Genomic DNA, 10,510 nt, shown 5'->3' with positions numbered 1-10,510 from the left:
CTCCACCGCACCCCTTCTTTGTTCTGCCAGCCACACCCCGCTGAAGGCAGGGACCCGGTGTGGGAGAGCGCGGGGTGCACGCCGCTGCCACTACGACTCTGTCACGTGCGGGCCCGAGGAAGCGCCAGAGCGAGCGGCCGGCGAGTCCGCGTTTGGGCGGGTCCCTGCCTCTGGGTCAGCTGCTCTCTCCCTTCCCACCTTCTTGGCAGGGGGAGCATCTTCCAGCCGCAGCCCAGGGAAGGGGGGCCCAGCCTCTCGGCAGTGGGGAGAACGACTTCTGTGCCCCGCCCCCCACCCCCCAGAACGTCAAGGACAGACCCCGACTCCTGTCTGTGCCAGCACCTCGGGCGCCAGGGCTGAAGCCGCCGCGTTTCTCAGTCACCTCAGGAGGTACCCCTGTCAGGGTGCCAGCTGCTCCCCGAGATCTGAACGCTATGTCCCTTCATTGGCACAACGGCCCCACTGAGGTGGCATCGGGCTTGCGCTGCACGGAACCTTCAAGAGCTTAATTATTTTCGTAAACTCCCGTTTTCCTTTAGGGTCGCCATATAAACAGCTCCAGCTTTAAAAGCCAAGCAAAAAGAACTGCCACAGAAGCCACCCCACACACACACAGCCCGCCCCCCATCTCCAGCTTGCGCTCCAGGTCTTGGTCCTCTTCTCAGCTAGGTCATCTACACAGTTTCATTACCTCAGATTCCTCTCACATTCTCCCCTGCACCCACACCTGGCCGGCTACTTGCCCACTAGGTTTGTCCTGACAGGACTCCCTCTGACACCCACCTCCCTTCTCCCCCCATCCTCCTGCTAAATCTAAGCAGCTATGTCCTCCCTCAGCTTGACCTATGGACATGCTTATAAGCCACTCACTCCTTGAAAACGTCTTCCCTTGCTGCGGGACTTCATTCTCCATCTTCTTACGTCCTGGGTGCTTATCTGCAGGCTCCTTTAATGGCCCTTCCTCAAGTTCCAGATCCCTAGACGGTGGACCCACAGAGCTCAGTCCTACAGTTCCTTCTCTTCTCTGTCCTCATACCCTGGTTGTGCTCCTCCAGCTCCAGGATTTTAAATAGAAACTAGCCCGATAACTCCCAAACATGTATCTCCATCCCCAGTCTTCATGAAAGGCAAACTCCTACTGTCAACTGCTGCCACTGGTACTTCCAGGTATCTCTAGAAGTTCTACCCAGATATCTAGGAGTTCAAGTTTCCCACGGACAAAACTGACCTTTTTCTCTCCTGCCAACTCGCCTGCTCTGCTATACCTTGCACCTTTCAGGAAAACCAGAGATATTCTAAAGCTAATTCCCTGTTTGCTCTCATGGCCAATGTTTGCTCTAACAAATCCAGTTGCTACCCACTTCATACACCATCCAACAACCACTTTTCCATTTCCAATACAGTCCAGTTCAAATCACGATCATCTCTCACATGACTGAGTGATTCTTCCACTCTTGCTACTCACAGCCACTTGCAACAGAAGTCACATTGCTCAGAGCCCTCCTGTGTCTTCCCATCTCACTAGGCCCAGGCCATCCGTGTGAGGGGAGGGCTCTGCAATTCATTCTCCATTGTCCTCCCTTTCAGCTCACTCTTTAGAGCCACACTGGCTTTCTTTCTGCTTCTGGAATATTCCAGGCTGCTCTGGTCTCCCACCCTTTTCACCTGCCCCTCTCTGCCCTAGAGCTCTGCAAGGATTATTCCTCTACTTCCTTCAGGCCTCTGTGCCAGTATCACTCTATCAGTGAGACCTCACTGGGTTCTCTGTTATAGGGTGAACTGTGCCTACCCTAAATTACATGTTGTAGTCCTCACCCCCAACACCTGAAGATGTGACCTTATTTGCAAAGTTACTACAGTTAAGATGAAGTCCTATGAAACAGGGCGGGGCCCTAATCCAATGTGAATGGTGTCCTGACAAGAGGTTTGAACACAGTACACAGGGACAATGCCAGACAGATAGGATGTCACCAATTGGGATGATGCATCCACAAGCCACAGAACTCAAAAATTTGTAAGCAAATCCCCAGAAACAAGGAAAGTGGCTTTAAACAGATGCCCCACCCCACTGCAGCCTGCAGAAGGGGTCAACCCTGCCGACAGTGATCTGGCACTTTCAACCTCTAAAATTGAAGGTGACTCCCATTGGTTTCTTCTGACAGCACCCCTAGAAAACTCATATCCTCTAAAACCATGGCATTATATCCTCCGTCCTCGCCCTTCCATCTAGCCACCCAGTCCTCTGATCACCATAGAGTTTATATACTTGTTTACTTACTGACATCCCTATAGCTGAGGTAAATTCCATGAGGACAGAGCCATGATTTTTGTTCACTGTTTTAAATATCAAGAACCTCTCCAGCATCTGCAACACTGCCTGACACGTTGCTGTTCAATACATACTGCCCAATGAATTCAGTGTCTTTCTTTGTTATTTCAAAGGCTGAAACTCCAGTTGACTTAAACCCCAGTTCAAATTTTAAAGCCCAGTCACAGGATTTCACCTGTGTGGGCAATAACTGTATTCATGTACAAGTATGAAAAAGAAAGACCTCATAAGAAAGGCAATGCGAGTCAGCTACTACTTTGAGATCCCAGTTAAAGAATCTTTCTGGACTTTAGTTTCCCTACCTGTGAAATGGAAATAAGCACCACACTTGTTTTGCTGGATCCCTATAACAATTAAACAAGGCCATGTACATATAAACATTATAAACATACAATATAAACACCCAATGATGTAGTTACTATTGTTGATTTTTATAGTATCCACCTAAATATAAGAAGCTGAGAATAAATGAGGTTAAAAAGCTTTTATTTCATATCAAGAAACCTGATGATGCAAATGAGTGCTAGTAATGTTACTGTATCATCTCTGCTTTTTTGTTTCATGACAGGACACAGAAAAATTGATCAGGTTCTTCACTCTCTGAAGACTTCAGTCTCTAACGTACTTAATTCAAATTGACAGTGAGTGAACATATTAATACATATCTTTAAGTAGGGCCTCCCTGGTAGCGAGAGGGATTAAGTCTCAGCACAATCAAGCGATCATCAGCTACCACAGCATGAGTTCTGATACATGCCAGGGAGCTGACCCACATGGCATGGCAGACCTCTCTGATTGGCCCGCTGCCCCCTCAGCAGCATAATTCAGTAGATCCACCTTGCTCTGCTCCCCTCTGACTTTAGATCCACCTTGCTCTGCTCCCCCCACCTCTAGCCTGCACCCCAATTCTTATATGTATAATAAATAAAAAATAAATCTCCAGAAATAAATATCTCTAAGTAGATTGGTAAATACCATATACAGACACTGAAATCGATAGCTATGGACATGTGTGTGTGCATACCCCCATTTTTCTTTACATAAATCCTGGTGGCACTTAGCACAACAGTGATGACTTCTCCGGGAAAGTGTCAGCTCACTCCACTGTGTAGGTAAACGGCATACCCAAGCCCTGGAATATGAGATATTTAAAATACAACACATCCCTTTTAATTAGTCATCTCATTTACTCATTCATCTGCACAGTCAACACCAATTACACTGTGCTCATTCCTCATCCGGATTAAGATTTTTCACTCTCAACTAAGTCACTCACATTAGAAACCTCAAGTATTTCTAAGCCTCCCAATCCAGAACCTCTCCCTTTGCAAGCCCTGGGAAATGTAATGTGGTGATATTCTGCCGCCTTTTCTCCACATCCATGACTTTCATCCAGGCATACAGCCCGTTAGTGGACAGGAGTTTCTTAATGACCCTGCGGAGCCTTTTTCTATCCTGGAACATCCTGCATAATTCAGCCAGACTATCTTCCTTTTTAAAAAAATTCTGTTCAAAGCCCTCATGGCTTTCCACTGCCCTCAGGCTAAAACTATATCTCTCTGCTTTGAAGGAAAAGGCCATAATATACTTTTTGTGTGGAGGAAAGTGTTCCTAAGAATGATCACTAGAAAAATAAAAAGGGAAAAGACTGATGGGTGTTTCTACACAAAATTTACTTCTTTATATTCAAACTCACTTATAATCTGGGTATGAAATGTATAGTATACGGAGATGTGTGCACTTATTTGTGCATAAAGAAAAAAAAGGTAAAAGCTAAACGACCAAAGAAAAGTACAACGTTTTATGGACAGAGGAAGTGGGTTAATATCCCTAACACTCAGATAAGACATGCACCCAGTGAGAAGGGAGAGGAACTCAGGAGCACGCACTCAAGCGCAGTGCTTTCCGGGGAGGACAGGAAACTACGGTAAGCCTCCTTAGAAATTAAAAAATGCAATTCAGTCAACAAAACATCATTTTCCCCTATATACTGGCAGAGATTGTAAGTAATGAAAACTGTCTCAGAGCTTCAGGAACAATTCTCAGTCATTGGTGACAGGAATATGAATATGTACAAAGTCTCTGAGGCAAAATTCACCACTCTTTTGCTTTGAAAACCATCTCAGGCCCTCCCTGGTGGTGCAATGGGTTAAAGCACAGCACTATGAAGCTGGCTGCAGCCGCTTCAGCACAACTTGGATCCCTGGCCAGGGAGCTGAGGCACATGGCACAACAGACTCTCCTGTCTCAGCAGTGTATATCAGTCAATCTGCCTGTTCTGCTCCCTACTCGGTCTCTGGTGAATCCTTTTACTGCGCCTGCACCTCTGGCCTGTACCCCAGTTTTATATGCATGAATAAATAAGTCTTAAGAAAAAGAAAGGAAAACCATCACATACATGAGCTAAGAAATTTCCCTGTAGCCCTCTTTACAATAGTAAAAACTAAACCATAAATAACCACAATCTGGGAGTCGCCCAAATACTCTAAAAGCGATACTGGGCATATATACATACGCAGAGCTTCTACTGACTGAGATATGTGGTGGGACATTCAGCCCATAGGAGAACACTTGAGGCAGACACTTCAGTCACAACATTTTCATAATAAAATTTTTGCACATTACTAGTTGATCCCCACCCCACCCCCCCTTAGCACGCCTCCCAGTCTTGTCCACAACTAAACAGTTTCCTCTGTCATGCACACTGTTCCCGTCACTGCTGTCCCTGAAGGCCAGTGTGGCCTCACGCTCTCTCTTCCTCACCTGACTTCCATCTGTGCACCTTAGAAGATCTACACCAAGTAAAGCCCTTCCACAGACCAGGATTTTTGTTCTTAGACCCCAAAAGCAATTTTCACTAGTTCTGTTTACTACTTGCACATCTGTGGTTTATCTGTCAACACAGTTATCTCCCCAACTAAACTAAGAGCTCTCAAGATTTAATATTGGGTTTTAATCTTCTCTGATTTCCCGCTGCCTACCATTGTTCTTGACTTCAGTGAGTGCTCAATAAAGCCTGCGATTTGAACAAAAGTTTGGAGTAATAATGAAATGTAATTCATAACCACAGCTCGGAGACTGTATTCAGCTCCCACCAAACACTGTAGATGTGAGAGAAAGAATGACATCAGGCAGAGAGTTTGTAGATGTATATCTTTGTATAAATAAGTTGGCAAAACCACTGTATCAAATACGAAGCAATGAAACAAAACTATATAAATCTTAACTCAAAATTCTCAGTTATAATTCCTCTTCTCAAGTCAATACTTTGTCTCCTCAAAGAGCTCATAACTTACTAGAAACTTACACACTCATTCCTATGATTTTCCATTTCCGTAGAAGCACTCCTCAAATGGTATTGTATGCTACTGTAATTGCCAATACAGACATTAAAATGTGCATGAATTTGCATTTCTGTCATTTACTAATGTCTGGGAACTCAGAACATGTGAAGAAATGGTAGGAAGGTTTTTCTCCCTTAATGTGATGTGGCCACATTTAGAAAAGCTCCTGTGTGCTTTTATGCCTATCACTCACATTTGACTTTCACAACCACTATGTGGAACAGCAGGAAATGAGGAAGGGAAAGGGAAGCAGCCCAGAGAAGTCTGAATCTATGATCCCAGGCACATGGCGTGTAGACACTCTTTTCAGAATCCCTGGAAGGTCTGCTAAATTACACTGTGCTGGAGTTGTGTTTAAATTCACCGGTGTTTTGATGCAAAAGCACTTTCATTTCTTTTAAGCTCTGAGTTCTGATTCCCTCTACCTGCTTTTTCCTTTGCTCAATGAGTCTATGAATGCGAATAAGACCAAAGACTGTTTCAATGTGTAACCCAACAAGGGCATGTTATACAAGGAATTCACTTATAGTTATAGGTCTGCCATTACTGGGGCCCTTTTGATGTTTATTGGGGAATACATTCCAGAGGATCAAATAAATATGATAGCACATGACCCAGGCAAGTTCAGAAGCACACACTTATTCTCAGCATGGCACCTGGCAAAACAGATTTTTTAACTTGAGGTATTTCCCTTCTATTCTATATAGAGATGGAAAAGAAGCCGAGGATTCGTCTTATTCATAATAGAAAATGCTTGTATTATACTGTAATTGGCATTTCAGGGGTAGGGGAATCTGCAATCCAAAGACCCAGATCTTTTTTGCACACTCTGCAATAACTATGGTTCTAAAAGTCTTTCTACAGCATCCAGATAAAATTGAGAGGGATAATACATGTTTAAAGAGAACTGGCCCCCTTCCCAAATGAACATACTAAACCAATACACATAAGCTCTAAAACAATCTGAAAATTAATCAACTGAAAGGACAGCCGTTTCAGCTACACCAAGCAGATCAATAAACTGAAATTCAACTATTATGCTTAGGAAGATCTTAATCCAAGTTCCATTTCATATTAAACATAGACAGAAAATTAGGAAGTTGACATTGAGCACTTCACATTAGGATTCCATTGTTCTTTTCCAGTTTTATTTTCTACCCTTTCTCAAAAAACTTTTTTCAGCAAACCAATCTGCTCATTCTTAAAAAAAAAAAAAAATCCCATTTACGTCTGCCTTCTAGCAACAGTATTATTGGATTTCCCTCGACTTCTGCGGTGACCTCATCCTCCGATCCTTTGTTAGTACTTACTGTCGGTAGCAATCACATAATTTTATATACATATAATGCTTACGCAGGACACTTATGGTCATTTATACTTGATGCATACACACATTTCCCAGCAGCTATGCCATTAACTTACTGAAGCCACAGGCCATATCACTTATATCCTTTGATCCCCAGAAATCAGCAATTGTTGTATGTATGGGAAGCAGAATAAATGAAGATTATTGATAGTTTGAAGACATCAACAGAAACAGAAAAATCACTAGGGATGGGCATGTTCTACTGAAGGCATCTGAAAAGTAATCGTTCTTTTTCTCAATTTGTAGTCATTTTTACTTCTTAAAAATAATAGACTATATAGAGAAGTAACCTTTGAAGAACACATGGGTCTTGAGTTGACAACTTATTGATACTGTGCTATTTCCACCTCTTTCAGATGTTTCTTACTCTCCTATTTGCTTACTCTCCTTAGCTCAGTATTCCACAAGATTATTACTATTTTAAACCATAATCTGGACTCTTTTTTTGTAAAATATAATTACAAACTAATATATGTTCATGGAAAACAACATATAAGCATATAAAAAAGAAAAATAAAAAGAAAGCCTCCCTGGTGGTACAAAGTTTGTTATGCTGTTAGTCTCATACTATGAAGCTATCCACAGCGACTGCAACATGAGTTTGATTACCCCCCAGGGAGCTGATCCATATGGTGAGGCAGACCTCTCCCCTCTCCTTACTGCTCCCCTCAGCACTATATTTCAGCACATCCATTTGTTCTGCTCCTCACTCTGATTCTGGGGAAACATCTCACCCCCTGCACTTCTGCCCTGCATTGCAGTTCCTCTATGCATAAATAAATAGTCTTTTTTTAAAAAATGCCACAACACAGGGAAGCAGCAGGTGAGACAGGGGAGGTCTGTTGTGCCATGTGGATCAGCTCCCTGGCTGGGGATGGAATTCAGGCTGCTGTGGCTACTGATAACATGATAGCACTGAGGCTTTAACCCTTGCACCAGCAGGGAGACCCCGCAACGGCATCTGTACACATTTAATCATCTGGTCAAGCTGGTTTGTTTTGACCTTAAGGGTTGAGAAAAATCATCTTGGGTTGAAGGAAACTTCCAGAAGTCGTCTGACCTTCTTCTCCACTGGGATATTTTCCAGGTTATCCAGGGCAGCATGCCTGGCCCATGTGAAAATGAGCTGGTTGAGTAGGTCAAACGTGTACACACTGCTCTTGTGCCTGCAACAACTTCCTGTTGACGGACACGAGACTGATAGTGCATTGAGGGAATACTGGCCATCCTGAGCAATAAGGAGAAGGCAATAGAAAATGAAAGACTGAGGAAAGTTACCAATGTAGGTCACATTTAACTTTGCAATTGCTGAAACAGCTATAAAAAAAATTTTGAAAAATGCAAAATGTCAAAGAGCACACCTCCGAAAAAGAAACTGGAATAGAAAACAACTAACAACTGTACATGGAATTAAGAACTCTGCCTAATAATGAATTTCTTTCCTGAGACATGTTAGTTCTAGGTAAGGTAATGGAGAGAGTGAATGCAATGGAAATAAAGCCAGACCTATAGATGTATAGGTAACAAGTATATTTTTTAGCAATTAATATCAATTAAAATGTCATCTAAGGATGACATCTAAGGACTGTCCATAGGCAAGTAGGGAAATCTGAACAGCAAATTTGACTGGTTTGCATATAAACATGACAGCAAAAATAGGTAAGAGAAAAATGGTCAAACACTTATTTTAGTGACAAACAACATAATGTGTAGACCCAAAAATGAAACAATTAGGCCCTCCCTGGTGGTGCAGCGGGTTAAAGCACAGCACTGAGAATCTGAAGCCACTTCCGCATGAGTTTGATTGCCGCCTGCCGCCTGCCCCGGAGGAGACCACATGGCGAGCCAGACCTCTCCTGACCCGCCCGCTGCTCCCCTCAGCAGTGTACTTCGTCGATCTGCCTGTTCTGCTCCCCGCTCTGTCTCTGGTGAGGCCTCTCGCCGTCCCTGAGCCTCTGGCCTGTACCCCAGTTCTGTGTGAATAAGCAAATAAATCTTTAAAAAAAAAAAAAATGAAACAATTATTTATTTTCCTGTTTCTGTAAAAAGTGCTGTTAGTTGTCTTTAAGGTAATTGTCTCAATTTTTTTTAAAAAATTTGACATGCAGGCCAAGTTTCAGTCTTGAAATAATTTCTTTCCTTCTCTGTCCGTCCCCGTTTGAAACCTCCCCCCTTCAATAATACAAGGGGTTGTTTTAGCACTATGAGAGCTCTCTGCAATCACTGCAGCACGAGTTCAATCCCCAGCCGGGGAGCTGACCCACACAGCACAGCAGACCTCTCCTGTCTTACCTGCTGCTCCCCTCAGCAGTGTGTTTCAGTTGATCTGTCCTTTTCTGCACCCCAGTCTGTCTCTGGTGAGTCCTCTGACCTTGCCCCCCTAGCTCTGGCCTGCGCTCCAGTTCTGATATACATAAATAAGTAAATCTTAAAAACAAAAAAGATCATTCCAAACTTAGTCACAGACACACCAAGTGAGGTCAGTTCCTACAGTAAAGCAGGAAAAACATAGTGGTGAGAGTCTGAACTAAGACTGTGGCCACTACCAGGGAGGAGAGAGAATACAAAAGAAGTAGGTGTAGGGGTGGAGAGTTTGGTAACTGATTTGGGCAAGGTTGGAGGAAGACAGGAAAGAGATTTGAGTCATCCCTCAGTTTTGCTGGTTCACGCGAATGCAGAGAAGCTGCTCAGAGTGAGAAAAGCAGAGTTAAAGTTCCTTACTGGGTCTACACAGTTGGCCGGTCAGGGTGTTTTATTCTCACCCTGGTCTTCTCGGTGTTACTATTCTCCATGTCTCTTGTGTACTATTATTATTATTTAAAGATTTATTTGTGCGTCCAAGAACTGTGGTGTAGGCCAGAGGTACAGGGGTTGAGGAGTCACAGAGTGGGGAACAGAACAGGCAGACTGACTGAAATACACTGGGGGAGCAGCAGGGAGACAGGAGTCCTGCTACAGTGACTGCAGATAGCTTCATCCCTTGTACCAACGGATGGCCCCTGGAATGATCTTTCTAAAACAAAAGTCCAGTCAGTGGCACTTCCACTTGGACAACAACCTATCACTCCCAAGGTTCACTGTGCCGAGCAGTGAAGAGCAAACCCATGAATTCTTCCGGCTACTGCACGAAACCCCTCCCGACCCAGCCCTGCCTGTGGCCGCTGTGTCTGCACCCAGCACTCCTGCACACGCCACTGCTCAGGCAGCCTGAAGGGCCGTTTGCTGTGACCCAACCCCTGCCTCATACATCTGCCCTATGCTCAAAACCACAGCTCCTTTACCGCTCTAAACCACAGCTCATGGTGCCTCTTCATGGTACCCTCACCTCACATCAAACTGATGTAAGTTCCTTTGCTCTGTGCTCTCATTTTGCCTATGTTACCCATTCACTCCTCAGGACAGGTACCCCAGCGCCTACCCTGTGTGAGCACTCACTGCTCCTCTATTACCAGATGTTGCTCTGTTGTGATG

Source organism: Condylura cristata, unplaced genomic scaffold (assembly GCF_000260355.1).
Source record: "Condylura cristata isolate star-nosed mole 26May11 unplaced genomic scaffold, ConCri1.0 scaffold00021, whole genome shotgun sequence".
NCBI lineage: Eukaryota > Metazoa > Chordata > Mammalia > Eulipotyphla > Talpidae > Condylura > Condylura cristata.
Note: the sequence above shows the minus strand (reverse complement) of the source record.